The sequence below is a fragment of the Mobula birostris genome, chromosome 28 (genome assembly GCF_030028105.1).
Source record: "Mobula birostris isolate sMobBir1 chromosome 28, sMobBir1.hap1, whole genome shotgun sequence".
Taxonomy (NCBI): Eukaryota; Metazoa; Chordata; class Chondrichthyes; order Myliobatiformes; family Myliobatidae; genus Mobula; species Mobula birostris.
This window is the reverse complement of record NC_092397.1, coordinates 31,338,066-31,352,565: the sequence shown is the minus strand read 5'-3', so window position 1 is coordinate 31,352,565 and position 14,500 is coordinate 31,338,066. Positions and strand designations below refer to the sequence as shown.

Genomic DNA, 14,500 nt, shown 5'->3' with positions numbered 1-14,500 from the left:
TCTCCAAGGGAGATTCGAAGAAACAGTCTGAACACAACGTCTCTTTCTTCTCGGAAAATCCTACCATTCCGAGCTCACAGCGCAAGAGATTCCACCTTCCCAATGACGGCTGAACCGATCACTTCAATGCCAATTTATTTGTCCACTTTTCTTTTCTCTTTTGAGCAGTAAAATCATCATCTCCCCGTCGGGGAATTGAACCCCGGTCTCCCGCGTGACAGGCGGGGATACTAACCACTATACTAACGAGGAATTACTGTTGGTATAACATTTGAAGCACATATAAGAGCACAAGACGGTGAATAGTATTACCTTGTTGTTAGTTGAGTGTAATATTGGAGTCAGTGTCCTCCCCACAGAGGTGTCTCAGTTTCCTCCAGCGATTCAGTCACCTATTGTGTTCAAGGATTAGCGAAAGGAACTACTCTCATTCGAACTCAACTCCGTCTTGTTGAAAAGTAATGCGACAGGGCGGAAACGATGTGTAGCTCTTCGAATTTTGAAAGGATCATTCTCACTTCAGTCCGATTCCGTGCCAATTACTGGGAGTGTTGTATCTCCGGTCTGTAGAAAGATGCCGCCCTCAACTGGACATAACAGGAACTACAGCAGAGTGAGGAATCAGAGTGAAGTGACCAGTTTCAGAAAGCTGCTCGAGCCACAGTCATGCACCCCTGGAGACGATTCAGGACCCAAGCCTCCTGCAGAATGATGGCACAATGGTGACATAATGGTGAACATAGCGCTCTTACAGAAAATTGACGCAGGTGTGATTTTCAACCATCGCAGTTAGCAGAGTCTTCATCTTTCATCGAAACTATCAAGAATAAACTCTTCATAGAACTTGATCTGCGCAGACTTCTTTCGGCCGACTGGCCAAACCCTGCTAAATCGCGTACGAGTTCCCATGATTGAGTATAAAATTATTATTCACCCTGGGCTGGCCAGTCGATCAAGGGTGGATTTCCTATCTTTCACATTTTCTCGATGAACCGACCAGTGCAGCTTCCTGTTCTCACTGTAACCCAGACTCCCACAACAAACTTAAAACGCATCAAAACATGTCAAATGATGTGTTTACCCTGAGTGTGTCATTCTACACACCACTCAATCTGCCTATCCCTGTGGGATCCCTCTCCACACCCTCTCTCTAGTACACGATTAAATTAAACCCTCCTTTATTGGGATTAACAAATGTAAGGTAGAATCGCAGACTCATGCCACCCTGAAACAGGCCTTTCGACCCACCACGTCCATGCTGACAATCAAGAACCAATCTCACCAGAGGAAAAGAAAAATCAACTCACTTACGAACTGATTTATTGCCTTCAGTGCCTTGCTGGTTGAGGTGCTTGCCCAGACAATTCTCTAATGTTCTGAGTGTATCTGCCTCCGGCATGGGTTCCAGTTTCCAAACACCGTCTTCATGAAATTCCTAATCTGATGCTGTCTAGGTTTACACACGTCAGGACATTTTACCAGCATTCAGATAGGCCCCGGCTAATTTGATATGACCTTCAAAGATCTCCGTCACCTCCAGCACTCCATGGACACAACCGCACTCTATCCAGTCTCGGTTTACACCGGAACTCTCCATCTCAGCCAAAATGCTGTTGAATATCCCCTGCATTCAACGCTTCAGTCCGTTTACAGAGTGCGCAGAAGTTTTGATTCTGAATCCTCGGTAAATTAGACAAGTATAGATGGTAAACACAAAATAATCTGCAGATGCTGGGGTCAAAGCAACACTCACAGCACGCTGGAGGAACTCAGCAGGTCGGGCAGCATCCGTAGAAACAATGAGTCGACGTTTCGGGCCGGAACCCTTCGTCAGGACTGTAGGGGGAAGGGGCAGAGGCCCTATAAAGAAGGTGGGAAGGAAAAGGCTAGTAGTTTCCAGGTGAAAAACCAGTATGGGGAAAGATAAAGGGGTGGGGGAAGGGAGGCAGGGAGGTGATAGGCAGGAAAGGTGAAGAAAGAATGGGGGGAAAACACATTGGGTAGTAGAAGGAGGCGGGACCATGAGGGAGGGGGTAGGCAGCTGGAGGAGGGGGCAGAGTGATATAGGGATAGGGGAATGGAGGGGGAGGGAATTACCGGACGTTGGAGAATTCTATGTTCACACCAAGGGGCTGGAGACTACCTAGACGTTAGATGAGGTGTTGCTCCTCCAACCTGAGTTTAGCCTCATCATGGCAGTAGAGGAGGCCATGTATGGACATATCTGAAAGGGAGTTGGGAGCAGAGTTGAAGTGGGAGTTCCTGTCTGTCCTGGCGGACGGAGTGGAGGTGTTCGACGAAGCGGTCCCCCAATTTGCGTCGGGCTTCACCGATGTAGAGAAGACCGCACCGGCAGCACCGGATGCAATAGATGACCCCAACAGACTCACAAGTGAAATGTTGCCTCACTTGGAAGTACTGTTTGGGGCCCTGAATGGTGGCAAGAGAGGAGGTGTAGGGACGGGTGTAGCACTTGCGCTTACAGGGATAAGTGCCAGGTGGGAGATCCGTGGGGAGGGACGTGTGCACCAGGGAGTCACGGAGAAACCGATGGTCTCGACCGAATGGATGACCATGGGCCCAGCACACTCCCGCTGCGCCACTCTGCTATTGGCTGAACGTGGTGTTGCTCTGCTCCGTTGTGGACGCTTCCAATTCTTTTCTTTCATTTTTACTTATCGGTGTTCTGCTGACATCACATCGTTTCCCTTAATAACTGCTCTTCGTTGATTTATTTCGCGGCTATCTCTCTGCCCGTGTCTCTTTGTTTTCTATTCCGTGTTCCCTGCCCCCGGCTCCATCCTGTCCTTATCTCTGTGTTCCGACCCGTTCAGAGACCTCGTTCCAGGCATGTCAGCAGTGAATGTTTTTTGCATTATCTAATCAACACGATTTCAGTAGCCCTGCTGTCACACATTCTGTTTATCTTCCATTGTGTCTCTTCTGCGTTCTCTCTCTTTGTCTCTGGGTTGTTCTTCGGGACAAACGTCAATGGGTCGAACAACAGAGAGCCGAAATGAGTCAAAGGACACTATTTCCTCCTGTCGATATTTTGCAGCTTACGATGCTTTCACTCACACCAAGGTGGTTTAATTTAATCAATCCCGAGGTCTCGTTAACTTCTCAGCCGGTTGATGTAATTGAATAAATAACATAATTAAATTGTTCGCGGCTGATCCCGCTGTTGTGCTTTTCTGCCTCGTTGGTGTAAAAACCGGGGACCGAGTCTTCGGGCCGAATCCGGATGCTCCGGGAGCGGATCTGTTATCCAGTCTGGTTCGGGATGCTGTTAGCTTGCTTCTCTTGTTTGCACGGTGTGTGTTTCTTTCTCTCTCTTTCTCTGCTCATTGGCTTTTGGTCTTTTTAAAATTGGATTATTCGAGTTTCTTGCCTTGTGGTTGCTTATGAGCAGACAATTCTCAAGGTGTATAATTTATACTTATTTGATAATAAATGTGCTTTGAATCTTTGAATTCTCTCCTGTTAATAGATTTCGCCTCTATTGCCTCTGAAGAAGGGAAATCCAAACAACCCCGTTCTCCTGCCTGCAGGTAGGGACCCGTGCTTCAGGAAGGATACCTTTAGTGAACGAGGGAACGCGGCAAGCGGTCACTGGACTTGTTCGCTGAGGAGACCTTAAACACTGTGGGCTGATACTCTCTGCAATAATCTCATTTCTTCACACACTCACGGAGCCCCACGATTAGGAGTTCTGAAGATGTCCGGCTCAATAGGAAAGCAGTTCAGTACATGTTGGTGGCAGATGATCAGTCGAATGTTAAGAGTGACCAGAGTCACTCAGCCGACAGAATTTCCAATGAACACCCTGAATTCATAAGAACCTACACGAGGAAACATGGGGATTGATTACAGATGGTTACTATGGATCAGTATGCAGAAGCTCTGGACTGCAAACCATCCCTCTTCTCCTCACAGTACATCGGCTGCTCTGTCAATGTGTTCCACATCCCCACTTCACTGTCTGACTACACATCTTCCTGTTTCACACCGATTCTAAAACTATATAAAAAGAAAGATGTCAAAATATTATGGAGTGTGTGAAGTTCAGTGAAATGGGAGGTAACGTTAATCAACATATTAGTTTAAAATAGAAGGAAGTATTTTATCGGAATGGTAAGGTTTTGTCGCCCGCTGACTGTCAACGTGATTCAGCTGGGCGAGGACGTCAATTCCAAAATGCTTGCTGGCAACCACACACCATGTTCCAAAACTTTGGTTAAGCAAGCAAGGTTTATAGCGAGAAGACCCGAATCCATCAGTGGAGAAATTGTTTTCCAATTATGTAGAGACACAACATCTGGAACACCATTCAGAGTACAAGCATTTAAAGGGGTGCTGTTAATCGCTGGAAACGAGTAAAGTTTTATCTTTAATTAAATTAATACCTGTGGTGTGCAACTTGAGTTCTGAACTGAGTTCGAGATATAAGGATTGTATCCTCTGGAATATAGAGCAGTAAGAACTTGTTACAGAATAGATGTAAAATCCTGAGGTGTCTTAACAAACAGGATGTGATGAGACTGGTTCCTCCTGGATGAGGATATAGATTACAGTCACAACGGCCCGTTCATATGAAATGCTGGAACAGTGATCCGGTGATTCCAATGCAGAGATGACGATTCAAATGAAATAACTGGAAGACCTGTGTCGCCCACTCCCCTTCCTATCTTCTATGTCCGTAGATAAGGCGTTCCGTTCGGTGCTGTCCTCTGCCGCAATCCTGTCCCAGAGAATAAAGCTGCTGGGCTCCACCAATCTTTCCACCTCGTCGCTAATAGTGTGAAACAGCATCCGTGTCTCACCCAATAGATTCCTCTCCCGGAAGTTCAAAGTTGGAAGATTAAACTAAATTTATTCCCGAACTATATACACGTCACCATAGGAGCGTCCATAGTAAATAGAACGAAACACAAGCCAAACTATGAAAGACCACACTCAACAAAGATAGCAAACGACAAAGGTGATAAAAACCATAAACTACACAAATACAAGAAAAAACAAAGAAAATATTAAAAATAAATAATCAATAAATATCGAAAACATGAATTGATGAGTCTTGACAGTGAGTCTCTGGGTTGTGGGTACAGTTCAGTGTTGGGTAAATGAAGTTGTCCATTCTTCTTCAATAGCCTGATGGTTGAGGGGTAATGGACCTGTTGGTGGGTTACCTCCTTCCTGATGCCAGCAGCGAGAAGAGAGTATGACCTGGATGGCCGGGATCCTGCATTCCGTGTAGTTGAGCTCAGCGGTGGTGAGGGATTTACCTGTGCTGGACTGGGCTCTATCCATTACTGTTTGTGAGCTTTTCCGTATAAGGGCATTGGTGGTCCCATGCCAGGTCCTCATGCCACCAGTCAATATGCTCTCCACCGCACACCTATGGAAATCTGTCAACATTTTAGATGGCGTGTAGAGGCGCTGCCGAGCCTTTTCTGTAATGAAACGTATGTGCCGGGCCAAGGATTGATAATCTGAAATGATAACACTGAGGAATTTAAAGTTACTCCCTCATCCTTCCCTCGCTGATTCTCCTCGTCCCTCAACATCCGCACTGCGCCCTCACTCGGCTTTTCACATAGATTCCCTTCTCACTTCTTTCATTTCTTGTGCTGAGTTTGCAACTCACTCCCATAACTCCACTTCAGTGATAGTTTAACTACCTCGAAATGTTTCCAGTGCTTCTTCCGTTGGTGTCTTCAGAGGAGCGCCGTCTCTCCAAAGGCATAACACGCTGCCAGGAGGTTATGACCATCGCATATTTATTAACGTCAACATACAACTAATGTTAACATAATTCATTTGAGATATTTCCAGGCCTGTTCGTGTTCAATATCTCAACTGTGTTATCACATTTATTCCTTCAGTTTGCTAGTCACTGCGCTTTCTGTATTTAACTTAGTTTGTTTCCGTGTGTGCGGGGGGTGGGGGGGGAGTGTGTGTGAGTATGCGTGTGTTTGTGCGTGTGTATTTGTTTGTTTTCGTGCCTGTGCGTGTGTGTATCTGTTTGTTTACACGTGTGTGTGTGTGTGTGTGTGTGTGTTTCTTTTCACTGGTGGATATAATATCAATTTAATGTCTGGAAACTCATTCCCAGACCAGAGAAACAACTCAATCAAGAGTTTGCTACTGGGAAGGAAAGGGTCAATTTCTTTCATGAAAAAGGTCTTTAAATTACATTTTCTGTGGTACGTTTTGGTATCTGTTAATAGATTTTTGTTGAATTAATCACACGTAATTTTATTTTTACAATATAAGAACATTTCTCCGAATATCTACTTTACAAAAGATTTGGGAAGATGATTCATGGGTTTAGCAAGACACGGATCAACACACCCAAAATGCTGGAGGAACTCAGCAAGTCAGGCAGATTTTTCCTTGGAGCGACGGAGGAAGTTATGGAAAAGAGTACAGTCGACGTTTTGGGCCGAGACCCTTCAGGAGGTCTGGAGAAATCAAATGAGGAGTAGAATTGAAAAGTGGGAGAAGAGAGGGAGAAGCCCGGTGATAGGGGATAATCAGCTGCCAGCGTGTCTTTACACCGTCCCACGTGGGGGAGTTAAAACCCAACCCTTACTGTGTCAGTTACAAAGCTACGGTGGAGAAATGAAAAAACTGCCCCTCGTTACAGGGAGGGGCGAACCATCAGCGATAGTCCCTACCGCTCCATCTGTCACTCACTGGTCCGGTCGTGATGGTCTGAACGTGATACGAACAGTTAATCCCGGAGGAGAAATTGCTGCATTTGAGGGAAGTGTTTGCAATGCATTAATGTCGCGAGTTCCGTTTCACAAGGTGAACTGCTGGTTCAGCACTGAAGGGACTCGGACAGTCATCCAATCATCAGGACAGGATTAGGAAGTTAATGGCACCTCGGGACTGAGTCCCCGTTGTGGGTGGAAACGTCGCTGTTTATGCTTTTAAAAAGCCTCAGAAGTGGGATGAATTGTCTGTCTGAACAATTAAACAATGTAGAACAGAGTCACTGGTGAAATATCGGGAACGAGGAGCAAGACGGTTAGAGCATAAATGGCACAGAGATGATAACTGAGTGGGCCAGAAAGTAGGGAGGAAAGAAAGAAAGGTGGAGAAAAAGAGAAAGCGGAGAAACAGGGAATGAACGAAAGAAACTGGGTATGAATACGGGGAAAAGAGGGAATGGACCCAGACATATACAGACCCAGACCCAGACTCAGACAGTGATGTTGTGGGGATGGAACTGGACTCTCTGACGGTGGTGTCTGAAAAGAGGATGCTGTCCAAGTTGCATGCCGTCTTGGACAATGTCTCCCATCCACTACATATTGTACTGGTTGGGTACAGGAGTACATTCAGCCGGAGGCTCATTCCACCGAGATGCAACACAGAGCGTCATAGGAAGTCATTCCTGCCTGTGGCCATCAAACTTTACAACTCCTCCCTTGGAGGGTCTGACACCCTGAGCCAATAGGCTGGTCCTGGACTTATTTCCTGGCATAATTTACATATTATTATTTAAATATTTATGGTTTTATATTGCTATATTTATACTCTATTCTTGGTTGATGCAACTGTAACGAAACCCAATTTCTCTCGGGTTCAAAAAAGTATGACTATGACTATGACTGTGACTAAGACATAAACAGACACAGAGATAAACACATACACAACACACACAAAGCATCCACAACACTCACATACAACAATTCTTTATATTCTCGGCAGCAGAGTGGCGCAGCGGAAGCGTGCTGGGCCCATAACCCAGAGGACGATGGATCGAAACCATCCTCTGCTATATTTTCTGTTAGCGGCAGCGCTTATGCATCCTCGTGTTTTAAAACACAAATGTGTCATATTATGCATTTGTAAAAGGAAACCGGATTTCAATTAAAATTCGTCATTTATTCGTACTTCATTTAATTCTAGTCTCTGTGGCGCAATCGGTGAGCGCGTTCGGCTGTTAACCGAAAGGTTGGTGGTTCGAGCCCACCCAGGGACGCTGGTGATCGTCAGCAGTTTTTTTTTAATCTCTTTCTCATTCAAGAGAAATTATGCAGCAGCAGCTACGGAATAAAGTATACGGTCGATGTTTCAGGCCGAAACCCTTCACAGGTTCATGAAGCAGCCTGGCCTGCTGAGTTCCTCCAGCATTCTGTGTGTGTTGCTTGGATTTCCAGCACCTGCACATTTTACCGTTTGTGATTCGACTTCTGCACTGTGAAGTCTCTTCCATGGAATTGAACTGAATTAACTATTAATTACGTCCTTCACATACATGAGGAGAAAAAAATCTTTACGTTACGTCTCCGTCTAACTATACAATGTACAATTTATAGTAATATGTAATAAATAGTATGTACAACAGGACAGTCAATATAACATAGAAATACGATTGTATCAGTGTGAATTAATCAGTCTGTTGGCCTGGTGGAAGAAGCTGTCCCGGAGCTGTTGGTCCCGGCTTTTATGCTGCGGTACTGACTCCCGGATGGTAGCAGCTGGAACAGTTTGAGATTGGAGTGACTCGGGTCCCCAACAAACCTGCGGGTCTATTTTACACACGCTAGTGATCCGGCAGTTTTTTTTTTTCTCTCTCATACAAGAGAAAATGTGCAGCAGCATCTATGGAATAAAGTACACAGTCGCCGTTTCAGGCCGAAACCCTTAGAAACATAGAAACATACAAAACCTACAGCACAATACAGGCTCTTCGACCCACAGTGCTGTGCCGAACATGCACATACTTTAGAAATTACCTAGGGTTACCCATAGCCCTCTATGTTTCTAAGCTCCATGTACCTATGCAGGCGTCTTTAAAAAGACCCTGTCGTATCCGCCTCCACCACTGTCGCTGGCAGCCCATTCTATGCACTCGTCACTCTCTGCGTAAAAACTTACCCCTGACATCTCCTCTGTACCTACTTCCAAGCACCTTAAAACTGTGCCCTCTCGTGCTAGCCATTTCAGCCCTGCCGGGGGGGAGGGGGGGAAACACCTTTGACTCTCCACACGATCAATGCATCTCATCTTCTACACCTCCATCAGATCAGCTCTCTTCCTCCGTCACTCCAAGGAGAAACGGCCGAGTTCACTCAACCTATTATCATAAGGCATGCTCCCCAATCAAGGAAGCATCCTTGTAAATCTCCTCTGCACCCTTTCTATGGTTTCCAAACCCTTCCTGTAGTGAGGTGACAAGATCTGAGCACAGAACTCCAGGTGGAATCTGACCAGGGTCCTACATAGCTGCAACATTACCTCTCGGCTCTTAAGTTCGATCTCACGGTTGATGAAGGCCAATGCACCGTATGCCTGCTTAACCAGAGAGTCAACTTGCTTTGAGTGTCCTATTGACCCAGATCCCAAGATCCCCCTGATTCTCCACACTGCCAAGAGCTTTACAATTAATACTATATTCTGTCATCATATTTGACCTACCAAAATGAACCACTTCGCACTTATCTAGGTTGAACTCCATCTGGCACTTCTCTGCCCAGTTTTGCATCCTATCAATGTCCCGCTGTAACCTCTGGCAGCCCTCCACATTATCCACAGCACCCTGAAAATTTGTGGCATCAGCAAATTTACTAGCTCATCCCTCCACTTCCTCATACAGGTCATTTATAAAGATCACGAAGAGTAGGGGTCCCACAACAGATCCCTGAGGCACACCACTGGTTAACGGCCTCCATGCAGGATATGACCAGTCTACAACCACACTTTGCCTTCTGTGGGCAAGCCAGTTCTGGATCCACAAAGCAATGTCCCCTAGGATCTCATGCTTCCTTACTTTCTCAATAAGCCTTGCATGGGGTACCTTATCAAATCCCATGCTAAAATCCATACACACTACATCTACTTCTCTACCTTCATCAATGTGTTTAGTCACATTCTTCAGGATCATGAAGCAGCCTGACCTGCTCAGTTTCTCCAGCATTTTGTGTGTGTTGCGAGGATTTCCAGCATCTGCACAGTTTCTCGTTTGTGATTCGACTTCTGTACTTCAAAGTCCCTTCAATGGATGCTTACCCTGAAGAAGTTTAAATCTTCTCTTCGACGAGAGTTCAGTGAAACCCTCTCTCACTGCCGCCCCCTCTGCAATTTCAGCTCTTCTGTTTCTGCTGTGTTTCATTGCGAGCTGGGAAACGCTGCGCTGTCCGGAGGCAGCGCTCCGTACTGCAGTCGCGATGAGTACAGTGGGAATTGAATCTGTTCTACGCGTTTCAGTCACATATACCGAAATACAGTGAAATGCTTCTCTTTCTCTCTGTTCATAGAGATCAAATACACAGTGCATTGGGAGAGAACAAAGTGAAGCAATAAGCAAATGCAGAATGAAGTGTAACAGCCACAGGGAAAGCACGGCGCAGGTAAATAATATGCTGCAGCACCATAACGAGGTGGATTGTGAGGTGAAGAGTCCATCTTATCGTACTAGGGATCCATTCAATAGACACAACTTTCCATGAGACTGTGATGTGTACCTTCTGCTGGATGAAGGAGGGAGACCAGAAAATATCTGGGGCGTGTTGTGTCTTTCATCAGGAATCTGTATGTTCGATTTGACCAGAAAGTGTACGTTTCCTCGAGCAGAGTCCTTGGAACTAACGGACTTCCGGGGTCTAAAGTTATGTTTTTCATTCAATTTGGGGTCCTCGATCCTCCTACATCAGGGACCACCACCATCGTACCTGAGGGATCCATCTGATGCATTAGAGTGAATTTCACTGACAGTAAATTGCCCATGAATTCTGCGTTCATAGTGCTTGGTGAGAGGTTATCTTTTTCAGTCTAAAAGTGTACAACCTGCGATGGCCGGGAATCGAACCCGGGTCAACTGCTTGGGAAGCAGCTATGCTCACCACTATACCACCATCGCCCCATGATGCAAACCAGATTCGGTTACTGAATGATCTCTGGTGCTATAAGATTCTGTAACTCGATTCTCAGTGTCTGAGCTGTTTTCTGAAGGATCATGCCTCACTCTGTTGCAGTTCCTATTCCGACCACTGGATGTCGCGACGTTCCGACAGACCGGAGAAACACATCACCTGCGATCCGACTGAAGGGAGAATCGACCCGAGAGATTCGAAGGGCTACAAATGGTTTCCTGCTTGACGTATCAGTAAATGGGAACCAAATTCTGATTATAAATATCCGTTCAAACAAACACGCGGTTAGACTTTAATGGGATCCCTTCCTTTGGCCAGTCCTTGAACTCAATCAGTGACTGAATCACTGAAGAAGTCTGAGACCCCTCCAGTCACACAGTGAGGAGGGGTGGGTAAAATGCGCCACCTCTACACTCAGCAAACAGACATCAGAGTGACTCTATGAGTTCTCCTACACCCTGACATCCGTGTGACAGGTTCCACACTCCTGTTTATTCCTCGTTAGTTTCCCCACCTGTCACGCGGGAGAGAGGGGTTCGATTCGCCGACGGGAAGACCGTTTTCCTGCTTCAAATGAAGGCGGGATTAGAATATGGGAGAGTCCAGTGTGCAAATAGCCCGCGACTGGAGAGTTTCCCGAGAACAAGAGACGGTCTGTTCAGCATTTTTTTTCAGTGTTCCATCATCGTGTCTGTACTTCAACGCCGTTCGGCGTTAAGCTCGGTGACCGAATCCTTCACTCCGAAACATTAAACCGGGGCTGCTGCTCCAAGATATGAACCCCCGCACTTTCCCACCACTCATGGCGACTCTGTCAGATTCCCTGGGTGACTGTGTGGAGAAGACAGGCAAAGGTACAGTTGAAACACTTTGGTGAGAACCAAACCATGTGGCCGTGTTTACCGACGGGTTTAAAGTCACCCTGCCCCTCCCGCAGCCCCGGACCCTCCGACCAGACGCTCAAAAAGTGCACTGGAGGAAGGTTAGCTTAATGTTTGTGACGTCATTGCAGCATGTACGTAAACGCTGCGTTGCCCCACCCCTGGACCTGAATGACAGCAGAACCAAGAAGAGGGTTCGAGCTGTTGACTGGCTCAGGAGCAGTAGCGGTTGGTGGCGCTGGCAGTGAATGTGTGGGGATTGTGGGAAATAATGTAGGTTCAGGAGGGGCCCTCCGTCTGGAAAAAGATCCGGAAACTGAGGGTTCTGGTGAATGCGGGAGGAGGTTGGAATGAAGTTGAATTTACATCTGGAATCTGGATCTGGAATAATTTCAAGTGATTTGTTAGGAAAGGCTGGATAATTTGGAAGGAAAAAAGACTTCAAGGTAATGTTTAAATTTGACCCGGAACAGCCTTCTTTCATCAATCCCATTAAATTAACTGCAACAACACACGAAATGCTAGAGAAACGCAACGGCAACTATGGAAAAGAGTTCAGTCGACATTTCGGACCGAGACCGTTCATCAGACCTGAGTTCCTCCAGCATTGTGTATGTGTTGTTTGGATATCCAGTATCCGCACGTTTTCTCGTTTGAAATTAACTGCAGAGTTGAAATCTGCTTTAGGGAGTATAGAATGTGCTCAAACCTGAAGAGGAGGAGATGTGCCAATCGTTAAGATAAGAAACTGTGAGAAGGCTTTATTGGGTTAAAATAAGATAATATCTCTGTTTCCTGATGAAAATAGAGGTAACCGGGGTGTTAGAACTGTCACAAAGGGGTGCTGGGAACGGACCCAAATGCGAGACACAGACATTGAAGTACAAGGAACAGGATTTGACTAGAGTAGGGACGTGACAGGATTCAGACCAGGAACAGGGACAAAAACGCAGACGTGGGCTGGGGAAAGCGGGACCAGGGCTAGAAACCATGGACTAGGAGACAAGCTGGGGCCTTTCCTCTTGAGCTTGGCTGCGGGATCGTCGAGGCTTGGGTTCTTGGAGATCAGAGACAGACTCGGGACCGAACATCAACATAGAGCCGGGACTTAACCTTCGAAAAGCCGGGACTCATTTTTAAGCAACACACATCAAAGTTGCTGGTGAACGCAGCAGGCCAGGCAGCATCTCTAGGAAAAGGTACAGTCGACGTTTCGGGCCGAGACCCTTCGACAGGACTAACTGAAAGAAGAACTAGTAAGAGGTTTGAAAGTGGGAGGGGGAGGGGGGATCTAAAATGATAGGAGAAGACAGAAGCGGGAGGGATGGAACCAAGAATTCGCATATCAGCTCTTGTCTGAATGATGACTTGTATCCTCTCCAATTCCCCTACTGAAGCAACAGCAGATGCTGTCTCGTTGGCTCTTCACACAACTCTGGAACATCTTTTCAGCAAAGATGCAAACATCTGAATGCCCTTTATTGATTACAGCTCAGCACTCAACACCATCATCCCCTCAAAACTAATCAGTAAACTCCCAGTCCTGGGCCTCAATACTCCCATGTGAAATTGGATCCTGGATTTCCTCAGGTGCAGACCCCAGCCAGTTCAGATTGGCAAAAACGTCTCCTCCACAATCTCTATCAGCACAGGAGCACCATAGGGAAGTGTGCTTAGCCCCCAGCTCTACTCGCTTTACACCTATGACTGTGTGGCTGAGTACAGCTCCAACACCGTATACAAGTTTGCTGATGACACCACTGTTGTGGGCTGTATCAAAGGTGGCGATGAATTGGCATGCAGTAGGGTGACAGAAAACTTGGTTGAGTGGCATAATAACAACAACCTCTCAATCAATGTCAGTGAGACCAAGGGACAGATTGTTGACTTCAGCAGGGGATCTGGAGGTACATGAGCCAGTAATCAAAGTACGATCAAAAGTGGAGAGAGTCAGTAACTTTAAATTCCTGTGTGTCACTCTCTCAGAGGACCGGTCCTGGACCCATCATATAAATATTACTGTGAACAAGGCATGACAGCTTTTCTACTTCCTCAGGAATCTCAGAGATTCAGCATGCCATTGAAAACTTTGTCAAACTTCTATAAATGTCTGATGGTAGGTGTGCTGACTGGCAGCATTATGAACTGGTATAGGAACACCAATGTCTTTGAGTGGAAATTCCTACAAAGCTAGTGGATTCAGCCCAGCTACATCACGGGTAAAACATTCATAACCACTGAGCACATCTACATGAAACATAGCCATAGGGAAGCAACATCCATCATCAAAGATCCTCACCACACAGGCAATGCTCTTTTCTCACTGCTGCCATCAGGCAGAAGGTACAGGTGCCTCAGTACACGCTCCACCAGGTTCAAGAACAGTCACTACCCCTCAACCATCAGGGACTTGAACAAAAGGGGATAGATACACTCACGTCAGGACTCTTTTCAGGACTCTGTTACATGGTTATTTCATGCTCATTATTTATTGCTTTTTTTTCTGAATTTTCACTGTTTGTTTACAGTTTATAATTCCTCATATTTACAGTTCACAGGAAGTTATATTGATTTGCTAAGAATTGCCGCAGGAAAGAATCTCAGGGTTGTATGTGGTGACATGAATCTACTGTGAGAATAGATTTTACTTTGAACTAGATGGTGATATTTTCGTACCATGAGGACAACTTACTTTGGGTTAAAATTTTGGCTTTGACAATATTTTTCCGT

The 14,500-nt window shown here is 46.0% G+C and overlaps 1 protein-coding gene and 4 non-coding genes across 5 annotated transcripts in view; 3 read left to right on the top strand and 2 right to left on the bottom strand.

Annotated features, from left to right (window-relative positions):
* LOC140188978 (uncharacterized) overlaps positions 1-14,500 on the top strand; it is a 595,826-nt gene that overhangs the window by 523,211 nt on the left and 58,115 nt on the right. The gene's annotated exons all lie outside the window — the stretch shown is intronic.
* trnad-guc (transfer RNA aspartic acid (anticodon GUC)) lies at positions 181-252 on the bottom strand. The gene has a single exon. It is a non-coding gene; the product is annotated as a tRNA-Asp (tRNA).
* On the top strand, positions 7,721-7,792 carry trnam-cau (transfer RNA methionine (anticodon CAU)). Its single transcript has one exon. It is a non-coding gene; the product is annotated as a tRNA-Met (tRNA).
* Positions 7,923-7,996, top strand: trnan-guu (transfer RNA asparagine (anticodon GUU)). Its single transcript has one exon. It is a non-coding gene; the product is annotated as a tRNA-Asn (tRNA).
* On the bottom strand, positions 10,805-10,876 carry trnag-ccc (transfer RNA glycine (anticodon CCC)). The gene has a single exon. It is a non-coding gene; the product is annotated as a tRNA-Gly (tRNA).